Genomic DNA, 27,385 nt, shown 5'->3' with positions numbered 1-27,385 from the left:
TGGCACATGTATACATATGTAACAAACCTGCACGTTGTGCACATGTACCCTAAAACTTAAAGTATAATAATAAAAAAAAGGCAGCCTCACTGGCACAAGGAATTAAAACATAACAGACAAAACACTGATGAGCATTAAGCTCCTCTGACATAGGGAACGCCTAAGAATTCAGGTTTAAACTAAAAGTCACACTCATCTCTGAGAGTCAGGAAGACCAATTGTATACCTAAGCTGTCATTATAGGGGGAACCTCCAACCTACTAATCGTTGGTTAGATGTGGGAAAAAAATAAGCACACTTCCTGAACTGTGATAGTGGTCTCTAATCTAGACTCATACCCAACAGTAAGGTGTAAAAATTTAACTGATTAAAGACCTTAAACCTAACTTTTTATCAATGAGTGGCTTATTCTGACATAAAAGCAATCCCTAGATAATAGCAAGAGTGAAAGATACAATAAAAATGAGCAGAAACATCAGATGCTGCATAATGGAGTGGCAAATGGGTTTCACAAAATTATTTTATTCAAGTTTTGATACAAATAAATAAATGACTAAGCAAAGAGCAATATTTGGGAGACAGTATTCATATTCAGAGTTACCCCTAATCACAAGGGAGCAAAGCTGTACTGTAATAAGTCATGGATAATAATTCAAATCCAAAGAAATGAAAAAAAAGAAAGGGTTAATAAAAAGGTTAACATAATCAACTATATATATACACACACACACACACACATACATATATATACACATATATACACACATATATATACATATATACATATATATGCTCTTTTCTTCTCTCAGCTTCTATAAGAGATACAAGATTATATAAAGTAATAATTATAACAGTTTTGAAGAGGTTTAACCTATATAGATACTATCTATATCAGTAATAACTTGTAGCTCAGTAAGAGGGAGAAATAGCAGTATATAAAAGTAAAATTTGTGTATTTTAATGGAGCTATGTCAATATTACCCTAAAAGAAAATTTGATAATTTGTTTTATATTGTAAGTCTCAGAGCAACTGCTAAGGAATGATTTCAATATATAGTGAAAAAGGAATTAAAATAATTAAAATGTAACACTAGGAAATAGTCCCTAAATATAAAAAGGCAATAAAGGGGAAATACAGAGAAAAATATGCTGCAACTTATTGAAAACAAAAATGGCAAATGTTTAATAATAATAAATGTAAATGGCTTAAGCAAACTATTCAGAAGGTGGAGATTATCAGGTTGGATTAAATAAGAATATGATGCAATAAAAGGAGATATATATATAAGTTATAAAATTATAAATAGTTTAGAAAGAAAAGGATTGAAAAAGATATACCATAAGAGAGCTATAGTGTCTACACTATAAGAAAAAAAAAACAGATCTTCAAATTTTTAAAATGTTACTAAATACATTTCATAATGATAAAATAATCAATTCATTGGGAAGACTTAACAATTTATAAAAATGCATGCCTCTTAAAATGGAGACAAAATGCCATACACTAAATTTAGAAAACTGAAAGGAAAACATCCAATTTAAAAATAACAGTTAAAAATCTTTAGTGCCCCATTTTCAATAAAGGATAAAACAACTAGCAAAAAAGATCAACAAGCAAAAAGAAGACCTGAACAAAACTCTAAACAAGCTAGACTTAACAGATATCCTTAGAGTATTTTACATAAAAACAGCAAAAAACACATTTTTTTTCAAATACGCATTGAACATTCTCCAGAATAGGCCATATGCTAAACCATAATGCAAGCCTTAATATATTTAAAAGGAAATTAATCATACAAATAATGCTTCTGGGTCACAAAAGAATTAAATTAGACATCAGTAACAGAAGAAAATTTAGGTGTTTATGATATGTGAAAAATTAAACAATATGCCATAATTAACCAATGAGAGAAAGGGGAAAGCTCAAGTAAAATCAGAAAATACTTCGAGATGCATAAAAACAAAAACCACAACATACCAAAACTTATAGAAGAAAGCGAAAGAAGTATTCAAAGGGAAATTTATGGCTGTAAATGCCTAAATTTTTAAAGAAAAAAAAAGCCTCAACTAAATAACCAAAAATTCCACTTAAAGAAACCAGAAAAAATAAGGGCATGCTAAACCCAAAGTAAGCAAAGCAAGTAGAAGAAGGATATAACAAAGACTAGAAGGTCATTACATAAACTAGAGAATAGAAATATGGGGGTATTCAAAAAGTTTACAAAAAAACACATAATATAAAAATTATACATGTGGAAGCAGCTTTAGAATTGGATAATGGGCAGAAAGTAAGAGAGCAGGATAGAAAAAGCCTAGATTGCCATGAATAGAGTGTTAAAGGTGATTCTGGTGAGGGTACACACACACACACACACACACACACACACACACACACACACACGCACACATGCATATATATGGTTTCAGGCATCCACTGGGGAGTCTTTGAACGTATTTCGCATGGATAAAGAGGTACTATTATATGCAGCTACATTAGTCAAGATTGTGCAGTATTTTCATATAATTATACACATAGAATTGACATTTCAAACATTTACCCTTACATTTAAGTTAAACTATTTTCAACAAGAGTGATGAAACAATTCAATAGTGAAAATCATTGAGAGAATACTATGAACATTTGTATGCCAGTAAATTAGATAACTAAGATGAAGTGAACAAATTCCCAGAAGGACTCAAATTACAAAAATATATAAAAGATAAAATGGAAAATCTGAATAGATTTATAACAAATAAAAAGATTGAGATAGTAATATAAGAACTACACCAAAACAGATGTCCAGGACCAGATGGCTTCAGTGGTAAATTCTACCAAAAACTTAAAGAGAAACAGATGTCAATCCATTATAAACTCCTTCAAAAAAATACGAAGAAATCCTTCTCAACTTGTTCTGTGAGGCTAGTATTACCCTGATGCCAAAAGTAACCAAAACATCACAAGAATACATGACTATAAGCTAATGTATCTTACAAATATAGTCCAAAAATGACCCCAAAATACTAGCAAACTCAATTTAGCAACATATAAAAAGATTATATGCCATAACCAAATAAGCTTTATTCTAGGAATACACCTAAGATTACTTTTAATGTGAAACTCCCTTATGAAATAACGAAGGGTGTTAGTGCAGGAGTGGGTTTTTTAACAAAAGGCTGAGATTACCCCCTGCCCCCCACCTTTTGCCTTCTCTTCTTTGCTCTTCTACCATGGGGTGATGCAGCAAGAAGACCCTTACCACATAACAGTTCCTCAGTTTTAGACTTCACAGCCTCGAAAACCATGAGCCAATACATTTCTATTCGTTATATATTATGTCATCAGTTATATTCTTTTATAGAAGCATGAAACAGACGAAAACAGAAAATTGGTACCAGAGAAATAAGACGTTACTAGAACAAATACCTAAAAATGTAGAAGCAGCTTTGTAACTGGGTAGTGGGCAGAAGGTACGAGAGCAGGTTAGAAAAGGCCTAGATTGCCATGAATAGAGTGTTAAGGGTGATTCTGGTGAGGATATATATATATCCTCACCAGAATCACCCTTTACATATATATTATGTATACACACGAACATATACATACATACATACATACATATATATATATATGGTTTCAGGCACCCAAACCAGGCACCCACTGGGGGTTTTTGAACATATTCCCCATGGGTAAAGGGTTACTATTATATGCAGCTACACTAGTCAATATTGTGCAGTATTCTCATATGGTTATATATATAGATCAATGGAATAGAACTGACATTTCAAACATTTGCCCTTACATTTAAGTTCAATTATTTTCAACAAGAGAGCTGAAACAATTCAATAGTGAAAGAACAGTCATTTCAACAAATGTTCCTGGAACAACTAGATATTTTTATGTTATAAAATAAAGTTGGGTCAGGCATGGTGGCTCATGCTTGTAATCCCAGCACTTTGGGAGGTGGGCAGATCACCTGAGGTCAGGAGTTTGAGACCAACCTGGCCAACATGGTGAAACCTCACCTCTACTAAAATACAAAAATTAGCCAAGCATGGTGGTGCACGCCTGTAGCTCCAACTACTAGGGAGCCTGAGGTGGGAGGGTGGCTTGAACCTGGGATGCCGAGGTTGCAGGAAGCAAAGATTGTGTCATTGCACTCCAGCCTGGATGACAGAGTGAGACTCTGTCTCAGAAAAATGAAAAAAAAAAAAAAAATGAAGTTGGACCTTGAGTTAACAACAGTTACATAAATTAATGCAAAAATAAATCAAATATATAAATTTAAGAACTGGAAGTATAAAACTGTTGGAAAAGCCATAGGAGCAAATCTTCATGACCTTGAGGTAGTTTCTTAGATACGACATCAAAAGTACAAGACATAAAAGAAAATTATAGATAATTAGATATCATCAAAATTAAAAACTTTTGTACTGAGAATAGTGCCATCACAAAAGTGAAAAGACAATGCACAGATGGGATAAAATATTTGCATACTGTGCATCTGATAAGACACTTGCATCCAGAATATACAAAGAACTCTGACAATTCTAAAATAAGAAGAGAAATAATACATTTTTCAATGGCAAAATATTTGAATGGAAATTTTTCCAACGAAGGTATACAAATGGCCAATAAGCATATGAAAAGATGTTCAGCATCTTAAGTCATAGGAAAAGGCACTCAAAGCCACAAGGAGATACCATCTCATAACAACTAAAATGGCTATAATCAAATAGGGAGACAATAAGAAGTTTTGGTAAGGAAGTAGAGAAATTGGAACTCTCATATATTGCTGATGGGACTATAAACAGTAAATCCATTTTTGAAAATGGATTGGCAAGTCCTCAAAATGTTAAATATAGAGTTACCACATGACCAATCAATTCCAAACCTAAGTATATACCCAAGAGAAATGAAAACATCCCCACAAAACTTGCACACGAATATTTACAGCAGCATTATTTATAGTATCCCCAAAGTGGAAACAACCAAATGTCCATCAATCGATTCATGGGTAAACAAAAGTTTGGGTATACATACAGTTAAATATAATTTTGCAATAAAAAGAAATGGAGTTCCAAAACATGCTACAACCTGGGTAAAACTTGAAAAAAATTACAGTAAGTGAAAGAAACCAATCGCACACAAAAAACCCCACATAATTTATGATCCTGTTTATATAACTCATCAAGAATAGGCATATTTACAGAGATGAGCTGAGTGGTGACCTGTTGGGTGGATATTGGAGGGACATAAGAAATAACCACTAATGAATACAGAGTTTACTTAGGGAGATGGTAATGTTGTAAATTACATTATGGTGATGCTTGTGCAACACTCTGAACATGCAAAGAAATGAATTTTATACTTTCAATGCATGAATTTTATGGTATGTAAATTATATCTCAATAAAATTGTTAAAGAAAAAATTATTGAGAGGAGTTGTAGGGAGATGTCCAGATAAGATACAGAAAGGTTGTTGATTTGAGTCCTGGAGCAATTTTCTAAATGAAAATTACGGATTAAACATACATAAATCATTTGGGGAAATAATCAGGGCTTGCCTAAAATAGATCTTATGTGCCCCCAAGGATTTCTTTACCAAATATGGTTTCAGAGCCCACTTATTCAAAAGGGTTTAATGTAGTCAGAAATGATACACATAAGATATTATTTATATATCTAGTAAGCTGCCCTCCACCATATCTATCTTTTGACCTTGTTGTGTGTGACAATCAAAATGAATCTATTTATCCTAAGGAAAATTGTCATCAATATACACTTTAATATAACCAATTTCTGCCAGATGGGCTTGTCTTTTGTTAGAAAATAAAATAAAACCTACTATTTCATCTCCAGTGATCTTAATTTTAATCATGTTTTTGAAAAGTTCTAAGCAGTGAATTCTTATTTTATATCTTATACGTCAAAAAATCCAGAAAGAAAATGACAAATATTTTTAAATAACTGCAACTCATTATTTAGAAAATGAGTATTTTAACTAGAATATTCTATAATGCCCTATTTTTCTCAAAAAGTCTTCTTTTGCTAATTCTAATGCCAACATTAGTCAATTCTATTGCCCTTACCTTTCCCCTAAAATGCTTTATATATATGCAATTACTGTAGTCTGTATTAGTATTTCTCTTTTTCTTTTTCCAAGTTTTGATTTCCCTTTTTTTGCTCAGTTTGTTTGGCCTATTGCTCTTTTTAAGAATATTATAATCTGGTAAATTTTAGTTATAGTACCTTTCAAATTATTTTAGCATCATTCCAAAGTCAGAAAATTGAAATATTTTACCACTCTATCAAACTCACAAATCAGCTAAATATATACATATCCTGGAACAAAATGGACTTATAAGTCTACTGCCAGTGTATTCATTGTATGTTTATCCATACTTATAACTGTTTTATATCATACTTTTTCTTCGCATTTTATCATCCACCTGTGTGGAAGAATTAAAAGCATGGCATTGATTGTATAAACAGATGGCAGAAATAGGAAGTGGAGATTAGGTACTAATATAGCTCAGGATAGAGACTCGAGTAAAAAAAAAAGTAGTCTAAAGGTTTTCTTGACTATTTGAATCCATAAGAAAGAATGTGCCTCAATTTTATATCCCAATATGACTCCATCTTATGAAACTAAATTTATGTATATAATTTTTGTGTGTGCAACACTTTCTTGTTTCTGCACATAAATAAGCTATCCTGAAATTATAAAATTTCATGCCTGAGGTGCCCTCACACAGACAATCACGGAATATTTGCCCCCCTCCCGCACTGTTTATGCTCACAAAGCTAAAAATCAGCTGAAAAACAGGACAGCCCGCCTTTTCCTCTGATATAGTATTTGTCAATCATGAAATTGCTGTGGTTTACAATTCTGCTTGGTCAGTAACTCCTGACAGATTAAAATGAAAGTATGAAAGTGAAAAATAGTATCTTGATTTGGACTTGAAAGTGTTTAAACTCACACCCATTAATACCATGTAGTTTCTATACAAATGACATTTTAGATCTTAGATTAGGCTCTTTATTCTTGTTCTATTTAACTCCCAAAAAGTCACTCTCTGTTCTCACATTCCCTGTATCTTAACCCAAAATGCTTTTGCCACTATTCTTTCCATTATCAATTTTTAGAGCAATGGCATTTTAAGTGCTCTGATATATAGTGCAAGAGAAATTGCTCTGAATTAAAATACCTGGAAATTTCATATCTAGGATAAGTTCAAAGGAAAAAAGTGGCCCATTATCAGGAGGTTATTTCCACATGTCCATAAATTAATAGCTCTGTGTTCCTATTACAATAAAACCGCACTTAAGGTGGCCCTCTAAATTGCATTTTACCCTTAAACAGAGATATCAAATAAATAAAAAAGGTACATTTATAGGAATTGTATACCTCTTTAGTTATTAACTGGTTAGACATTTAACATTTAAATCACACAGCTGTTTTAGGCCTCAGTATCATAGCATTCAAATCTCCACCTCTGTTCTAAGAACAAATACATAATAATTAAACTTTATATAGTCATGACTAAGACTACAAGATTGACATCCAATCAAACATGCCAGCTGTAATCCCTCAAGTTAGGGCTCACTAGACTTAAGCACCATCAACATTTCTAAACAAACAATTAATGAAATGTAAATTATTATAGATACATAGTGAAAATTAGTGAAGTCCAAACCAAAGTAAATATCTAAAACTTCATAAAACTCATAACTAGTTAATATTAATGTAAAATTTCCAATTATTATTCATGGAATTATTTTAGCTCACACTTTAACTGTAATTTCCATGTGTTACTTTTAACCTAGCTTGGATAATGGCATAAATTGTAGTTTTGAAACTCCATTAGTTCTTATCACATCAACCTTATTGACAACGACACATCAAGTTGTCTTCTACTCTGCATGACTTTCAAATGCTGCATTAAGTCACGAATGACTTCTTATTTGGAAGAAGGAGTTCTCAACGTTTGTTTTTGATGTCCACAATTTCTACATATACAATGAAGATATATTCTTGGAGAAAGTGTTTGTGCCACTTGACAAACATATAAGAGGCAATAATAGAGAACGAATCTGTAAGCAGACATATTGTAATATCTGAGTTTATTTAATAATTAGAAGAGAATGCTGGTCAGCATATTTCAAATTAGACACGGCCCAGAAAATATGGTATGTGGAGAGATTCTACCATAACAGAAAGTGTAAGGACTATTATTTATTTAATCAGTCTTTTGTTGGTATTAGTTTTATAAATGTAGGCATCTTTACAGGGAAAAAGTTAATGATCATTAAACTTATATTATGCCAAATTTACCTCAGAACTTTGCCAACTTGCATACGTATTTCATTTTGATGTCATTATGATCAATATCAATGTGGGATATTATTTCTTTCTGTTCATGCCTTTGACGTTATTTCTTTTTTTATACTTAAAAGTTTTATATCTTAATTTTTATTTTCTTAATAAATATTATTGTTTATAGCTGAGGCTTACAAAATAATGTTGTGAGATACATATAGATAGTAAAACCATTACTATAGTGAAACAAATTAACATATCTATCATCACACATAGTTTTCACAAGAAAAAAAGTAAAATTCCCAATAAAATTCAATTTTCAGGTTAGTCTAACACATTCATAGAATTATTTGGTACCAGATTCATTTTCACAACAAGAATATACAAACTTCAATAGTCAAAATTTTTACATTATTTTGTTCCTGTTGCTTTATTTCATAAAATCATTGGATTATCTAGCTCGACAGAGATCCAGGATAGAAAATAAGAATAATAAAACATACAAGAGAATGTCTTCTCAACAAATGAATTCCATTGACTCCTCAGCAATTCAGGACATTGATAAGTGTTCAGTCATTAAATTATTATAAATGGTTATAGCTACACGTTGTACTGTATTAACATTTTTACGAACTTCTTCTTGGACCAATTACATCAATTTCCAACACAAACTGCTTAACAATTATACATTTTCAAATATCATATGAATTCTTCTGCCTTTATTTTTTCCAATTTAGTGTTTACATTATATGTTGATTTCCCACCTACTTATATAAAAAAACGTGGGAAGGAACATGCATTACAAAATAATTGTAAAATTATAAAGATTTGACAACCAAATTCATATGACAATATAAATTTGAATATTAGCAAATGTTCAAAATAGAGTCAATATATGTGACAAAAATTGCCTTTAAAAATCAGTAGGGAAGAAATAAATTATTCTATAACATTGTTGATTGTTAGGAGAAAGAACAACATATAACACATTAAATTACATACATAAGTTAACTAAATGTAAAGTATATTTTAATTAAGTCAATCTTTACCAAAGGTATGCATCTGGGGACAAAGGAAAGAATTCAAATCATAAACTCACAGTGCCCTCTATCCTACAAGTCTCTCTAAACACAAAAACAGCAAATGTTTTTAAATTCCAAATATCTGAATATTCACTTTCTGTTACGTGGGAGATAGTCTTCTAGAATATACGTGCAAAAGAATTTATAAATTTTAAAAGGACCATTTTTTACATCATATTTTAAAATTTTATATTTAAGTTAAACAAGTGTAAAAGGTAAAACATAAAGATGATATGCCAAAAATTAGTATACGAGAGGTGAAGGGCTGATGCCCTTAACATACAAAGTGCTCCTACAAGCCAGTTTCAAAATGCGGGTAGTCCCTCAAAAAAAATCCAGAAAAGATGTAATAGACAAACATAAAATAACTACAAATGACTAATAAGTATATTAAAAAACAGAAAATCCCAGGAGTTAAAGTTTAATCAAGGAAATGTGCAGAAAAACACAAAGGTATGTATTTTTTTCCTTTGAAATTGGCAAATATAAACATATATAGCAGCAAATGCACACACACACACAGATACACATGCCTACATGCAGACACACACACACAAGAGACATTTCTTATGTATGGTACAAAGATATAAGTCCATTATTCACTAGCACAATCTTTCTGAAAGACAAATTTCTCCATTTAAGCCATTCTATTTTGGTGATGCATTCTAAAGTGATAATAATAGATGCAACTACAGGAAGGTTCATTGTAGTATGTTTATGAGAATTTAAAATGTACTCACAATATATTTGGAAAACTGAAGTTTTGATCAGTTTGTAAAATATTCTATTTCTGAAAACAATATTTATATGCATAAACTTAAATAGAAAATTGTCTGGGAATAAAGATGTTGACATGATGGTGGTGGATATATTTTCATGTGGTATTATGGTTGACAAGTTATTTACACTTGTCTCATATTTTTAGAAGTTTTTAGCATAAACGTTTCTTATTTTGTAAATAGGCTAAGCTTCAAACTTTAAATGGTGATACCTCTCTATATAAGGATGTTTATTGTTTGAAATCTGGCTCCAAGTCATAAAAAAGGATACTGGGAGATAGAGATAGAGAAATAGTGTGTGTCCATGTGTGTTTTATTTTCATTGGCTTTGTCTTACTATTCTCACAATACGACAATCATTTAAAGAAAATCCTGTTTCCCATAATGTTTCCTTCTATTTAGTGTAAAACATTGAATTATCTATTTACGAATAAATAAGTTTACACCACATTTAAAATCCAAATGTTAAAGGAAACATGGTTATGTGTTCTGAATAATATTCTCTGGGTCATGGACATTTTAAAATTCAAAACCAACTATCATTTCCACGTAAATTGTCCATACTGCAGCTAAAGCAGTGTTAAGAGTGTAATTTATAACACTAAGCACTCTCATCAAAAAGCTAGAAAGGGCTAGGCATGGTGGCTCGTACCAATAACCCTAGCACTTTGGGAGGCCGAGGTGGGTGGATCATTTAAGGTCAGGAGTTTGAGACCAGCCTGACCAACATGGTAAAACCCTGTCTCTACTAAAAATATCAAAAAATTAGCCAGGTGTGGTGGCGCATGCCTGTAGTCCCAGCTGCTTGGGAGACTGAGGAAAGAGAATCACTTGAACCTGGGAGGCAGAGGTTGCAGTGAGCCGAGATCATGCCACTGTACTCCAGTCTTGGTGACAGAGCGAGACTCTATCTCAAAAAAAAAAGGGGGGCGTGATACAAAGATCTCAAACTGACATTCTAATATCACAGCTAAAAGAACGAGAGAATCAAGAGCAAACAAATCCCAAAGTTAGCAGAAGACATGACATAACCAAGATCAGAGTAGAACTGAAAGAGATATAGACACAAAAACCTTCCAAAAAATCAATGAATCCAGGAGCTGTTTTTTGGGAAAAATTAATAAAATATATAGACTACTAGCTAGACTAATAAATAGGAAAAGAGAGAAGAATCAAATAGACACAATAAAAAATTAAAAAACAGAGTATCACCACTGACCCCACAGAAATACAAACAACCATCAAAGAATACTATAAACACCTCCAAGCACATACACTAGAAAATCTAGAAGAAATGGATAAAGTCCTGAACACGTATATCCTCCCAAGACTGGACTAGGATGAAGCTGAATCCCTATAGACCGATAATGAATTCTGAAATTGAGGCAGTAATAAAAACCCTAACAACCAAAAAAAAAGTCGAGGACCAGATGGATTTATAGCTGAATTCTACCAGAAATACAAAGAGAAGCTGATATCATTTTTTCTGAAACTATTCCAAACCACTGAAAAGGAGGGACTCCTCTGTAACTCATTTTATGAGGCCAGTGTTATCCTGATACGAAAACCTGGCAGAGATATTACAAAAGAAAACTTCAGGCCACTATCCCTGATGAGCATTGATGCAAAAATCCCCAGTAAAAAACTAGCAAACTGAATCCAGTAGCATATCAAAAAGCTTATCCACCACAATCAAGTCAGCTTCATCCCTGTGATACAAGGCAGGTTCAATACACACACATAATAATCAATAAGCATAATTCATCACATAAACAGAACTGAAAACAAAAACCACATGATTATCTCAATAGATGCAAAAAGGCCTTCCATAAAATTAAGCATGCCTTCATGTTAAAAACTCTCAATAAACTAGGTACTGAAGGAACATAATTCAAAATAATAAGAGCCATATATGACAAACCCACAGTCAATATCACAGTGAATAGGTAAAAGCTGGAAGCATTCCCCTTGAAAACTGGCACAAAACAAGGATGCTGTCTCTTACTACTCCTATTCAACATAGTTCTGACCAGGGCAATCAGGCAAGAGAAACAAATAAAGGGTATTCAAATAGGAAAAGAGAAAGTAAAAGTGTATTTGTTTGCAGATGATATGATCCTATGTCTAGAAAACCCCATAGTCTCAGCCCAAAAGCTTCTTAAGCTGAGAAGAAACTACAGCAACATCTCAGGATACAAAATCAATGCACAAAAAGTCACAGGGAGTTCCATACACAAACAATAGACAAGCAGAGAGCCAAACCATGAATGAAATCCTATTCACAGCTGCTACTAAGAGAATAAAATACCTAGAAATACAGCTAACAAGGGAAGTGAAGGACCTCATCAAGGAGAACTACAAACCACTTCTCAAGGAAATCAAAGAAGACATAACAAGTGATAAAACATTCCATGCGCATGGATGGGAAGAATTAATATCATGAAAATGGCCAAAGGAAATTATAGATTCAATGCTATTTCCATTTAACTACCATTGACATTCTTCACAGAATTAGAAAAAAAAAATTTAACTCATATGGAACCAAAAAAGAGCTTGTATAACCAAAAAGCAAAAGAACAAAGCTGGTGGCATCATGCTACCCAACTTCCTACTATAAGGCCACAGTAACCGAAAGCACATGGTACTGGTAGAAAAACAGAAATATAGACCAATGAAACAGAATAGAGAACTCAGAAAGACTACATTTTTGCAACCATCTGATATTTGACAAACCTGACAAAAAACAAGCAATAAAGAAAGGATTCCTGATATAGTTTGGCTTGTGTCTCCACCAAAATTTCTTCTTGTATCTCCCATAATTCCCACGCATTTTGGGAGGGACCTGGTGGGAGATGATTGAATCACGAGGGCAGGACTTTCCCATGCTATTCTCTTTGACAGTGAATGGGTCTTAAAAGACCCACTGGTTTTAAAAACAGGAGTCTCCCTGCACAATCTCTTATTTGCCCACTGACATCCATGTAAGATGTGACTTGCTCCTCCTTGCCTTCCACCATGATTGTGAGGTCCCCCAAGCCATGTGGAACTGTAAGCCCAATTAAACTTCTTTCTTTTGTAAATTGCCCAGTCTCAGGTACGTCTTTATCAGCAGCATAAAAACAGACTAATATAGTAAATTGGTACCAGGAGTGGGGTTCTCATGAAAAGATACCCAAAAGTGTTGAAGTGACTTTGGAACTGGGTAACAGGCAGAGGTTAGAACAGTTTGGAGGGCTCAGAAGAAGACAGGAAAATGTAGGAAGGTTTGGAACTTTCTAGAGACTTGTTGAATGGGCTTTGACCAAAATGCTGATAGCAATATGGACAATCAGGTCCAGGCTAAGGTGGTCTCAGATGGAAATTAGGAACTTGTTGGGAACTGGAGCAAAGGTGACTCTTGTTATGTTTTAACAAAGAGACTGGTGGCATTTTCCCCCTGTCCTAGAGATTTGTGGAACTTTGTACTTGAGAGAGATGGTTTAGGGTTTCTGCCAGAAGAGATTTCTAAGAAACAGCAAAGCATTCAAAAGGTGATTCGGCTGCTGTTAAAGGAATTCAGTTTTATAAGGGAAGCAGGCCATAAAAGTTCAGAAAATTTGCAGCCTGACAATGCCATAGAAAAGAAAAACTTGTTTACTGAGGGAGAAATCCAAGCCAGCTGCAGAAATTTGCATAAGTAACAAGGAGCCAAATGTTAATCCCCAAGAAAATGGGAAAAATGTCTCCAGGGCATGTCAGAGTCTTCGCCACAGGGCCTCCTAACACAGGCCCAGAGGCTGAGGAGAAAAAAGTGGTTTAGTGGGCTGGGTCCAGGGTCCCTGTGCTGTGTGCAGCCTAAAGAGTTGGTGCCCTGCATCCCAGCCACTCTAGTCATGGCTGAAAGGGGCCAACATACAGCTTGAGCCATGGCTTTGGAGGGTGCAAACTGCAAGCCTTGGCAGCTTCCAAGTGGTATTGAGCCTGCCAGTGCACAGAAGTCAAGAAATGGGATTTTGGCACCTCTGACTAGATTTCAGAAGATGTATGGAAATGCCTGGATGCCCAGGCAAAAGTTTGCTGCAGGGGTGGGGCACTCATGGAGGACCTCTGCTAGGGCAGTGCAGAAGTGGAAAGTGGGGTTGGAGCCCCCACACAGAATCCCTACTGGGGCACCACCTAGTGGAGCTGTGAGGAGAGGGCCACCATCCTCCAGACCCCAGAATGAGAGCTCCACCAATGGTTTGCACCATGCACCTGGTAAAGCTGCAGACACTCAGTGCCAGCCCATGAAGGCAGCTGGGAGGGAGGCTGTACCCTGAAAAGTCACAGGGGCAGAGCTGCCCAAGACCATGGAAACCCACCTCTTGCATCAGCGTTACCTGGATGTGAAACATGGAGCCAAAGGAGATCATCTCAGAGCTTTAAGATTTTACTGCCCTGCTGGTTTTCAGACTGGCCTGAGGCCTGTAGCCCCTTCATTTTGGTCAATTTCTCCCATTTGGAATGGCTGTATTTATCCAATGCCTGTACTCCCATTGTATCTAGGAAGTAACTAGCTTGCTTTTGATTTTATAGGCTCATAGGCAGAAGGAACTTGTCTCAGATAAGACTTTGGAATGTGGACTTTTGAGGTAATGCTGAAATGAGTTGAGACTTTCAAGGACTGTTGGGAAGGCATGATTGGTTTTGAAGTGTGAAGATACGAGATTTCGTAGGGACCAGGGGTGGAATCACATAGTTTGGCTCTGTGTCCCCACCCAAATCTCATCTTGTATCTCCCATAACTCCCACATGTTGTGGAAGAGAACTGGTGGGAGATGATTGAATCATGGGGGTAGGTCTTTCCTGTGCTGTTCTTGTGATAGTAAATGGGTCTCAAGAGATCTGATGGTTTTAAAAACAGGAGCCTCCCTGCACAAGCTCTCTTTTTGGCTGCTGCCATCCATGTAAGATGTGACTTGTTCCTCCTTGCCTTTCACCATGATTGTGACGTCTCCCCAGCCATGTAGAACTGTAAGCTCAATTAAACCTCTTTCTTTTGTAAATTGCCCAGTCTCAGGTATATCTTTATCAGCAGCATGATAACAAACTACTACAATTTTAAATGATGCTGGGAGAACTGTCTAGCCATATGCATAAAATTGAAACTGGACTCGTTTTTTAAACCTTGTACAAAAATTAACTCAAGATAAATTGAAGGCTTAAATGTAAAACCCAAAACTATAAAAACCCTAGAAAAAAATCTAGGTAGTACCATGTAGGACATATGCATGGGCAAAGGTTTCATGATGAAGACAGCAAAAGCAATTGCAGCAAAACAATTTCAACAAAAACAAAAATTGACAAATATCAAGAAACAACAGAGAGATAGAAATGCTTTTACATTGTTGGAGGGAATTTAAATTAATTCAACCATTGTGGAAGACACTGTGGCGATTCCTCAAAGACCTAGAACCAGAAATATCATTTGATCCAGCAATCCCATTACTGAGTATATATCCAAAGGAATATAAATTGTTCTGTTATAAAGATACATGTACACAAGTGTTATTGCAGCACTATTCACAATAGCAAAGATATGGAATTAACCTAGATGCCCATCAATGATAGACTGAACAAAGAATATGTGGTTCATATATACCATGGAATACCATGCAGTCTAAAAAAGAATGAGATCATGTCCTTTGCAGGGACGTGGACGGAGCCATTATCCTGAGCAAACTAACACGGGAACAGAAAGCCAAACACCACATGTTCTGACTTCTAAGTAGGAGCTGAACAATGAGAACACATGGACACAGGGAGGGGAACAACACACACTGGGGCCTGTCAGGGATAGAGGCAGGAAATGTAGCTAATGCATACTGGGCTTAATACTTAGGTGATAGGTTGATAGGTGCAGCAAACCATCATGGCACACATTTTCATACGTAATAAACACGCACATCCTGCACATGTACCCCAGAACTTAAAATAAAATAAAATTTTTTTAAAAAGGATATTGTCCAAACACTACATTTATTTTTCAACTCACATAACACTGACAATCATGAATTGCTATGTTTGCTAATGCAATCACATAATAGAATCCAGGTCTATCTTATAATCAAATAGCATACTGTTAAAAGAGAGATTTCTAAATGAGATTTAGTATTCTCAATAATTTATTCTGGTGACAGTAAAACGTTTGAGAACAACCTAGGCTGCAAATCTGTAGCGTCATGTATTTACCCTGCTTTATTTTATCTCACAAATTCTGTAGCCTTTCTGCTGACCTTGTGATATACAGCCTTTGAATTACTAGGACTAATTGTGAGGAATATGCACAAGTGCTGAGGGGAAATGTCAAACAAGTCCCCTCACCAGATGATTCATACACATAATTAATCAAGTCACAGCTGACACTGATCCAAAAGCACAAATCAGCAGAGACAGTCATTAAAAGATCCAGTGTCATCTTAGATGTTGGAGAGAATACCATAATTTCATAGAGGATTCCAAGATAAACTCCAAGCTGCAGAGACTGAGAAAATCGTCTAGTGTAGCACAATAGGGCTTGCAATTTGCACAAGACTTAATGATACCCACACTTATAGTCTTGACAGATACTGCACCTGTGAAAGGTACAAGGTTAACAGCTGAGCTGAGAAAACACATCTGATCAATGGGAGAGCAGACAGTATAGTATATATTATTTATCTTGCTCCAGACCACAGTTTCTCTAATATCCTGGATAATTTAATTTTTCCAGAAATAAATAATCAAGCCTCTTAATTTAAATATACTTTACATTCAAATGTGTCAGTTCACAAGTAAAGATTCATTTTTATTTCATTTTTTTAATAAAAAAGATTGAAGCTTTATTGAAATAAAATAAAGAACAAGGAACAATAGTTTGAAAACCAAAATTTTCTTTTCAAATCTGTGGCGTAATATGTGATTATATTCACTTCATAACAAGTTAAATGGCATGACCGAGTGGAAGAAAGTGGCAAAATATTATGAAGTATCCTTGGATATTTGTAGTTAAAGTTAATAACCACCCCTCCTCAATTTTAAACGATGCAGGATGATAATTTTATTTCAGAAATAATAGGAGGCAGAAAAATACAGAAATAATTTCCACTTCAGCAACCTGAAATCACACAACTCAGGAGCAGAAAATCAGGTTGGAAGAAGTGATATTCAAAGGTGTGGTAAAAGGATGTTTAAATATGTTAGCCCTATGTTGTCCCTTCATATTCTTTGTTTTTGTTATTTATTTATTTATTTATTTGTTTATTTATTTATTTATTTATTTTTGAGACGGAGTGTTGCTCTGTCACCCAGATTGGGGCACAGTGGCACGATCTCGGCTCACTGCAACTTCTGCCTCCAGGGTTTAAGCAATTCCCCTGCTTCAGCCTCCGGAGTAGCTGGGATTACAGGCGTGTGCCACCACACCTGACTCATTTTTGTATTTTTAGTAGAGACGGGGTTTCACCACTTTTGCCAGGCTGGTTTTAAACTCCTGAACCCTGGTGATCCGCCTACCTCGGTCTCCCAAAATGCTGGGATTACAGGCATGACCCACTGCGCCCAGTCCCTTCATATTCTTTATACGCACTGCATAATGCTTGTTCTCCTGTGGATCTGTCTAAGACAGTGGCTTTCATTGGGACAGGTTATAAATACTGTCCCGCTGCTCTATACTTTACTGGGGTTGTGTGTAATTGTGTGAAGCTTAAAAATATGTTGGTAGCATGACCCCACATCGCTGTGAGCTCAACATGAAAGAAAGTCATGAACATACAAAGTTTCCATTTTATCTGAGGGTCACAAAGGACAAAAAGGAGCACCACAAAGCCCCTTGGCATAGAAGATGATCTAAAAAACATTTCACAGAACTGAGTGTGACTGTGAGGAGGAAAGAACATTACCTCTCTACCTCTTCTGTACTACCGATTAGCACTTGTGAAAATAACTTCTTTTCTCATTTGCTTTAAGACATACTGAAACTGAAAGGTGGGTGGAACATTAATCAAATGGGATCAGAGATTCTTGTAGTCCCCCAAGTGTCCCAATCCTATTATCATTATTTTTAAATAGAAGTTAAGTAGTATTGGTATCTCAAGAAAAATTACTCTAGTGAAATAAAAGTAAATGAGAACAGGAAAAATGCAGCTTCACTTCTTCCACCTAAAGAGAGGATGTCAACTGAGTGACTGGAATTAAATGTCCAATTTCTCCTAACCCATAGGCTATAGGCAATCCTTTTTATATAATCACTTATAACCCCAATATTATGAGATGCCTGATGCTAAAACGTGAATCAGAGAAATGGTTACATTTTAAACAGTTTTGTGATATTTCCTTCTCGAGGTATCCTGCACTTAACAGATTTTCTTAGGTACCTTTAAGTACACGCTGTAAGTTGTCCTCTGGCTTCTAACTCTTATAGACACTTTCAGTGAGGTGTTTTTTACCCATAAAACAAGGCAGACCAAAAGAGAACTTATCAGGAGGCCCACTTTTCCAACATTAGTTCCAACGGGAAGAGTTTAAACACATAGTGGTTTAACATAAGGTGGGCCTTATGCAGACAGATTATGGCTAGATTCTAAGGCTGAGGAGAAGACTGAGATGGAGAAGTAATGGATCAGGGCTTCTCAGTCATATCAGAAGTGTCCTCTCTATAAAACAGATATTTTGTATGTCCCTTTTACCGTAACCAGCTCAAGCCCACCTCCTCGGAACTCAGAGGCTGCAAACACGAGAAGCAAAGTGTGCTGAAAGAAAAGCAGTTTTATTAATCAAATGCCAGCAGTTGGGGAATGCCCAGGCTCATGCCTTCAAAAGACCATACCAACCTTCTGAGCTGAATGAAGGGGATCAGGAAGGAAAAAAGTGTGGGAAATATGCGGGGTAGTGAAAAACTTGCGGCAGATGTGCATGTTTTGTTTAACTGATCATCTCGAGTGATCACCTGTCCAGAGGTCCAATTTGTACCACCCTGACTTCAGCCTGGTAGGGAGTGATGGGCTAACTGTTCCTTACTCCCCGTGAGTGGGAGAATTCTGAGCTGGGGTTCTCGGCCTCACTTGTTACAAAATTGGCCCCTGGAATTTCTAAGTAAGTTTAGATAAGCATGTGCTGTGAATGGTGTGCCTAGTGGGAAAGGGAGAGAATAAAGAATCTTCTATATACTGAGATTAGGAAGGAAGGGAAAAAAAAGTGTTAAAGTGCATATCAAGGCTAGGATGCTCGGTTACACGACTACCTAAAATTAAATCCATTGATAATATAACCAACATACACATGTAACTGCAAAAAGTCAATATAAACCCCAAATCTAATAACGAGAAGACAGGAATATTTACAACAAAATCATATGTATTCCAATGTGTAAATATTTGAACATAACTACTAGAAGATATGATGCATCAATCCAAAGTTTCACCTACTTATATTTAACAAGTTCGACTATAAGTGAATTTAGATCATTAGCCTGCCCTTAAAATAAGTACAAGACAATGAAACTAGCAAGGACAGACAGTAGAATAAACATTAGTGGTAAGTAATGCAATAACATACATATTTGTATGTAAAAGAAAAGGAGAAATATATTTAAATTATCAAAGGAAAACATACCAATGTCAATTAAGCTGTTCAAGTGGAGAAAATGAAAAAGTAGAATATTTTCACATATGCGCTGTCTTTTGTGCGGTGACAAAACAATTTCTTGTGTTATGACATACGAAGAAATAAAAACGAAGCTTAGAAAGTCTGTTTTTTATCAATCATACTCACCTACCTTGAAATCAAACCACGCATCCGGTCTCTAGTAGTTAGACGTTAGATATTATAATCTTCAATAAGTATAATACAGAATGAATTTATTAAAAAATACAAATATTAGTGCCAGTGTCTAGAGAGAAGTATTTCTGTAGAAGTGAGAATAATCTCAGAAAACTTCAAAATACTTTCAGAACTAATTTTCATTACATGTATTATTTAATTCCAATTTTTGAAAATATTTAGAATATCACTAGTATAAAATATTTTAAACAGTTTCAACTTAGAATTGTAATAACATCTTTTAATCAACATTTTAAAACTATGCAATTTGGTATTATATGGACTATTTTAATGACAACTTTTCTTAATGAAATTTAGTGACAACTTTCAGTTTCATTTCTGTCCCTGCTAACTGAATTATATTTGTTTCTGAATCTGTTAAAATTGAGTCTCAAATCTCCATTAATAACCATTTGCATTGTTGTTACATTAGTAGTACCTGTATTTCAGGTACATTAGTAGTACCTGAAAATAACTTAAGTTATTTTCAACTAACTACAGTAAATCTCCACTCAACGTTGCTGATAGGTTCTCGGAAACTGTGACTTTAAGAGAAATGACGTAAAATGAAACCAATTTTACTGCAGCCTAATTGATAGAAACGAGTTAAGTTCCTACGGCATATTTTTGGTCACAAAAACATCACTAAGCTTCTAAATAAAGACCCAGAACACTTCTAATATTAAACACTGAGATAAAAGTGATCTATATATACATTAAAGAAACATTAATAAAAACAGGTAAGATAATTATTTACCATTTATTCCAGTTCAGTGTCTTGGGTGTCCAGAGCCTATCTCAGCAGCTCAGTATGCAAGGCAGGAACCGGAACTGGACGGGACACCATTCCATCACAGGGTGTGCTCACACACTCATCTACACTCACTCAGACTGTGACAATGTAGTCATACTAGTTAATCTGATGTTCACATGTCTGAATTGTGGGAGGGAAACAGACTTGCAAGAAAGAAATCCAAGCAGATGTGAGAACTGTAGAAACTCCACACAGACAGTAGCCCCAGCTGAGAATTGATGTTTTATTCTCATCAGCCTTATAATGAAATAACTTTATCCGAGGACCTGCTGTATGCAGTTGCACATGATACGAACCATTGAATATTGACAAAGATTCTGTGGTTCACCAAAATTTAGTCAGGCTTCTCAACCTTCTCCTAGGTGCATATCATACTTCCTTGTAAAATTCTATTTTAGCAAAGAACTCTGCTAAATTAGTTTAGCAAGAACCCCCACTCTTGCTATTATATCACCCTTGATACCTGATCAAGTTCCTCATCCTTCACCAACTCTCAGGTGATGTGTTATCAGTCTAGCCTGTCTTCAGCAAGAATCCTGTTAGGTCAGTTTAGCCAGAATCCCCCTTACTTCTGATGCTTCCTCTTAGTAATTTTCTAACCTCTGATCCCCACCATGTTCCTTGGCTATAAATTCCTACTTGCCCATGTTGTATTTGGACTTGAGCCCAACCTCTCTCTTCTACTGCAAAATCCTGTTGTTCTGGTTCCCACATCTGTCTCAACAGTCTTAAATAAAGTCTTCCTCCTCATGTTTTAACAAGCATTATTGGTTATTATATTTTCTTTAATAATATAAAAGTTGGAAATAAAGTTTAATTGAACCTGAAACTTTCAGTAATTTGATTAGATTTTATTTTGACATAGAGTTTTTTCTTTTTTTCCAGCTTACTCTTTATAGAAATGTTGACAGGTATGTTCCATGTTCATGTCAAATGTAGAAATCATACAATCCTGTGTTGTTGGTTTATTTATATCACTAAATATAAAAATATGTGGAATTATACCTCACAGCTTTCTAATAAGATCCAATTTGTAGCAATTTATTTTTTTAAGTCATTGGAAATATATTTTAAGCCTATTATCTAATCCTTTAAATGGTGGAAAATAACACTCTCAGCAAGAAAGTGCTTTTTATAACTGGGTAAATTTGTTTATAAATCCCATAATTCTCTGTATTTTAATAAGATTTATCTCTTTTTTGCAGCTTAAGTACATCAATAAGCTTTTAAAATAGGCTGGGCTGGTGGCTCATGCCTGTAATCCTAGCACTTTGGGAGGCCCAGGAGGGTGGATCACCTGAGGTCAGAAGTTCAAGACCAGCCTGGTCAACATGGCGAAACCCCGCCTCTACTAAGCATACAAAAATTAGCCAGGCATGGTGGCACATGTCTGTAAACCCAGCTACTTGGGAGGCTGAGGCAGGAAAATCACTGGAACCCGGGAGGCGGAGGTTGCAGTGAGCTGAAATCCCACCACTGCGCTACAGCCTGGGTGACAGAGCGAGACTCAGTCTCAAATAATAATAATAATACTAATTTAAAAATATATATACTGGGCCGGGCACGGTGGCTCACGCTTGTAATCCCAGCACTTTGGGAGGCCGAGGCGGGTGGATCACGAGGTCAGGAGATCGAGACCACGATGAAACCTCGTCTCTACTAAAAATACACACAAAAAAAAATTAGCCGGGTGTGGTGGCGGGTGCCTGTAGTCCCAGCTACTCGGAGAGGCTGAGGCAGGAGAATGGCGTGAACCCGGGAGGCGGAGCTTGCAGTGAGCCGAGATTGTGCCACTGCACTCCAGCCTGGGCAACAGAGCCAGACTCCGTCTCAAAAAAAAATAATAAATAAATAAATAAATAAATAAATAAATAAAAATATATCTACTTATCTAAAGGATATGACATATTGTGCAATATTTCAATCTCAAGATATAAAATTCATTAATTTTAAATGTGTCACAAAATATTCAAAAGCAAACAAACTCTTCTTAACCAATTTTCCTTGCAAAGCTTTTTCTTCCATGGAATAAGATATTTAAACTCGTCTCTATTTTCACTGTACTCTTTATGAAATAACTTATTGAGGAGTTCCACTTAATTGTCTTAATAAAACGTACTGAAAAATGTTTAATGCTTGTTGTTATATTTCACTGTTTCATTTGATTTATTTCAACAATCATACTGGACCAATTCTAATAACCCTAGCAAGATAACTTTTTCCAATACTGTGTGAATTATAATACTTCTAAAGTATTTGTACTTTCTGTAAGAAATAATAATGCTATTACTTTTTACAGGGAGTTTTTATGAGCATTCCAGTGATTTATTGTATTCTTGTTTTCAACATTTTGCTCAAATTTGTGAAATATGGACCTTTACCTGCTTTATCAATATAATTCTTTATCAAATATTTACTTAATATTTATGTTTTACTTTCAAAAATATACTATGATTAAAATAGTGATAACTGTGAAAAACTAAAAATTTAATTGTAAGTATTAAAAATATCAACACTTCCTCTGAATATCTGACTATTTGAAATATGAGCTAGAAATAGGTATAACATGTCTTGCAGGACTTCTGTCATCCTGGTCCTTGCTCATTAAATGCCAGTTGTACCTTTAGTCATGTGAAAAACAAAAGTCCCAACAGATTTTCATATCATTTGGCAAGTGCTACTACAGGCATTTTGAGACTCACTGAGCTACATAGCTGATAGAATGCTAGATTGATAGAATAATACAACTGCAGCTGAGTGACAGGGAGCAAATAGAGAAATCTGATGTTTCAAAGATTAAGTTGACCAGGGGAGGACCACCATTCCTTTTATCAGGAATATTCTTTCATAGTCATTTACAGCTTAAAATTTTCCCTTGGATTCAGAAAACATCATTTTCCTCAAATTAAAGGGTCTAGAGAACTCATGTCTATAGATACCCTCAATAATTATGCATTTAGGTTTCATGTTCCATTATTTTCGTAGATATATTCAGATATTCTTCTTACCTAGTCAAAATAATATTATATACTTATTTATTCTAGAATAACTTCTTATTTTAGCAGATAAACAGGAAAGGAATGATGTGTTAAGGAACGCTATTAAACTAGTGAAGTAAGAAAATGAGAAAATCATTTCCCATGGGAAAGAGAAAAATTTGAATTTATGGATTGGTTAAATATATAGAAAAGAATGAAGAGGGAGAAAAATAAAGAACTCAAGAAAGAAAAAAGAGAAAAAATTCAATCAAATACTTTTAGTGAAAAAGGGGGGAGAGAAAGAACAAGCCCATTCAAAGAAATTGAGATGCTAAAGAAGATATGGAGTAGGCAATCAAAAATATCCAAGAAAAAAATAGCAGCATGATAAAAATAGACAAATACCCCATACAAATATAATTGAACTTGTAGAAGGTAAAAAGAGCTTAGCCTGTGGAGTCAAACAACACAAATAAACAGTACAGGCAGTACATGCACTATTACAGTTGACCCTTAAACAACACAGATTTGAACTGTGTGGGTCCAGTTACATGCAAATTTTCTTCTACGTCTGTCATCCCTGAAACAGCAAGAACAACCCTTTCATTTTCTCCTTCTCCTCAGCCTACTCAGTGTAAAGGTGAAGACTTTTAAAATATCCACTTCCACTTAATGAATAGTTAATAGATTTTCTCCTTGTTTTGATTTTCTTAGCATTTAATTTTCTGTAGTTCACCTTTTGGTAAAAAAAAAAATACAGTATATAATACATATAAAACAAAAACTGTATATTATAAATCAGCTGTTTATGTTACTGCTAAGGCTTCCAGTCAACAGTAGGCTATTAGTAGTTAAGTTCTGGGGAGGTCAAAAGTTGTAAGTGTATTTTTGACTAGGTAGGGATCAGCGCTACTAACTCCTATAATGCTCAAAGGTCAACTGCACTAATCAGCTATAAAATGTGAGGTTCAATTTTCTAATCGGGAAAATGGGCATAATAGTAACTACCTCATAAATTTACTGAGGAGTAATTTTGCTAATACCTAAAAAATGCTTAGCACTATGTCTGGCTCATAGGTGCTTAGGACAAGTAAATTCACTGCATACAGAAATTAATACAGGATTTGTTAACAATCTCTACTTATTTCACCCAAAAAACAAGATCTCTTGATCTATGTTTTGATCTGGATCAAAGCGACACATTAACAAAGATAACAAAATCACTATAATTAGGATAATTCAAAGGTATGGCATTTACATTACCCTTAGCAAACTAAGTCAGGAACAGAAAACCAAATATCACCTGTTCTCACTTATAAGTGATCGCTAAATGATAAGAACACATGGACACATGGGGTCAACAACATACACTGGTGTCTGTCAGAGGTCAAGGAGTGGGAGGAGAGAGAGGATCAGGAAGAACAGCTAGTGGAAGCTGGGCTTAATACCTGGGTGATGGGATGACCTGGCAGCAAACCACCATGGCACATGTTTATCTATGTAACAAATCTGCACTTCCTGCACATGTAACCCTGAACTTAAAGGTGGAAAGAAAAAGGTATGGCATCCATCAAGATAACACTGTAATATAAATTACCTCAAGTATAATACAAGACATTTTGATTTAGCTACTTTCATAGCTAAGTAACTAGGCTTAAATTTCCTAAAAGCATACTACCTCTGTGTTTGAAGAAAATGATCATATCTCGAAAAAAAGTTTAATTCTAAAAGTGTATTTTACTGTTGTCTTTCATTTCCCAGCAATTACCTACCCCTGTAATATCCATTACCTGTGTGAAGACATCCTTGATTAACCCTCTAGGGGATCTATAATGTTCAAAAAGCCAACAAAAGCTGAAAGAAGAATTGAATAAACAAACTCAATTTTGAAAGATTTAGCAATACCATTTAATAATAATGCAGACAAAAATAACATGTAAATTTAAAAATCAGTTGTTATACATGTTTATCTTGATATTGGTAAGTATATCTAACTATACCTGTGTGTGTGTGTGTGTTTGCTTATAACTATTTTAATATGATGGTCTCATGTTCTATGGTACTAAAATCCAACAAGGCTGATTTTATAGAGGATACTGTATTACAGCATGAACATTTTGTTTCAGGATTTCCTGTCAATAGGAAAAATTATTGAACAAGTATCTCAAGACATTATTACTGGTTTAAGAGAGAGAGAGAGAGAGAGAGACAGACAGACAGAAATGGGGCAAAAATCTACTCTAGAAATGACAGCAGAAGCCAGAAACAACTATTGAAGCTATAAATAAAATGTCATGACTTAAAAACACAGCCAGTCATGAACTCGGGGCAAAGAAAAAGAGCAGAGCAAAGGCAATTTTATTTCTTTAGAGAATGCTGATGGTGTGAAACTCTAAAGCATATGTGTAAGATTTCTTTTACATAATTATTACACTCTAACTTAGCTTTAGTAAATATTGCCTTAAATATATTCAATAAAATTTACAAAAATTTTTGGAATTCTTATGAAATGAAGGCATTATGTGATTTCAATGATCTCAAAGTCCTGAATGAATATGAAGAGGAAACTCGGTTGAGAATTGGGTAATAGTTTCCTTGGTATTAAAAATTTATTTAGTTATACATCTTGCCATTTATTCAATCCCTTGATATATTAAATTAATAAGATTGTCAGACAGATGAAACAGTTTGAGAAACAGGGTACTTTTATATTGAGTTTTGGAATATGAAATTAGGTATAGTTTTCTACTGGTTCATGTTCTAGTAATGACTTATTTGAATAATTGACACCCAGTATTACCATCAACATGGTCATGGTCATGAACAACTATCATGATTTAAGCTGGAATTAAAATTTGATTTCTTATATAATTTTATGTAATAAGCATAGTGACTAAGAGCAAAGGCTCTGGAACTAGACTCTCTCGACTACATGTCGACTTCATCACTCATTAGCAACTTTCTATACTCTCATTGTATCAGTCTTTTCATCCGTAGAAAATGAACCATAATGGTAACTGTGCCATGGAGATTTTGTGGAAATCAAATGAGTAATATAGGTTTAGAAGTTGCCTAGCATTCAGTAAGCACTCAATCAGTGTTAGTAATTATTAAATTTTAATTGATTTCTATATAGTACCTGCTTTATATTATCAAATAATTATGTAATGCTAAAATTATAAATTTAGTGTCATGACCTTCACCAATTTAAAAATACATCTTTCTTTACTGCCAAAATCTGAAAATCGAATTGCATTCTACAATTACATACATTTAAAACTCTGTGGTGAATTTTCACTTTGGCCTCACAATTTCCAAGAGAAAATTACCCATTTTTTCCCAACGAAATCCCATCTAACATGCACATCAAGATGCCATCTGTTGACTTTAAACGTTTTTTAAATACTCAGAGGAAAGAGATGTTCACTGTTCTGCTTTTATCAGAAATCTTCAAGAAAACACTACTTTGTAATAGTAAATGTTTTCATTGAACTTTTGATAGACTTTTACCCTTGTTTTGACTTCGCTTCATAAATAGTTGCTTGGCTGCCTCAGTTACATAGTAGTAGTAAAAAAAAAAAAAAAAGACTTCTCC

At 34.7% G+C, this 27,385-nt stretch overlaps 1 long non-coding RNA gene across 1 annotated transcript; it reads right to left on the bottom strand.

Moving 5' to 3' along the window:
- Positions 1–371: 371 nt before the first annotated feature.
- LOC115837330 lies at positions 372–12,879 on the bottom strand. The gene is made up of 3 exons (XR_004032383.1): positions 12,795–12,879; positions 11,089–11,093; positions 372–382 (listed from the first exon to the last, which is right to left on the bottom strand). It is a non-coding gene; the product is annotated as an uncharacterized LOC115837330 (long non-coding RNA).
- Between the last annotated feature and the right edge of the window lie 14,506 nt (positions 12,880–27,385).

This window comes from Nomascus leucogenys, chromosome 11 (genome assembly GCF_006542625.1).
Source record: "Nomascus leucogenys isolate Asia chromosome 11, Asia_NLE_v1, whole genome shotgun sequence".
In the NCBI taxonomy this organism is placed as follows: Eukaryota; Metazoa; Chordata; class Mammalia; order Primates; family Hylobatidae; genus Nomascus; species Nomascus leucogenys.
Note: the sequence above shows the minus strand (reverse complement) of the source record. Positions and strands in the feature narration are given on the sequence as shown.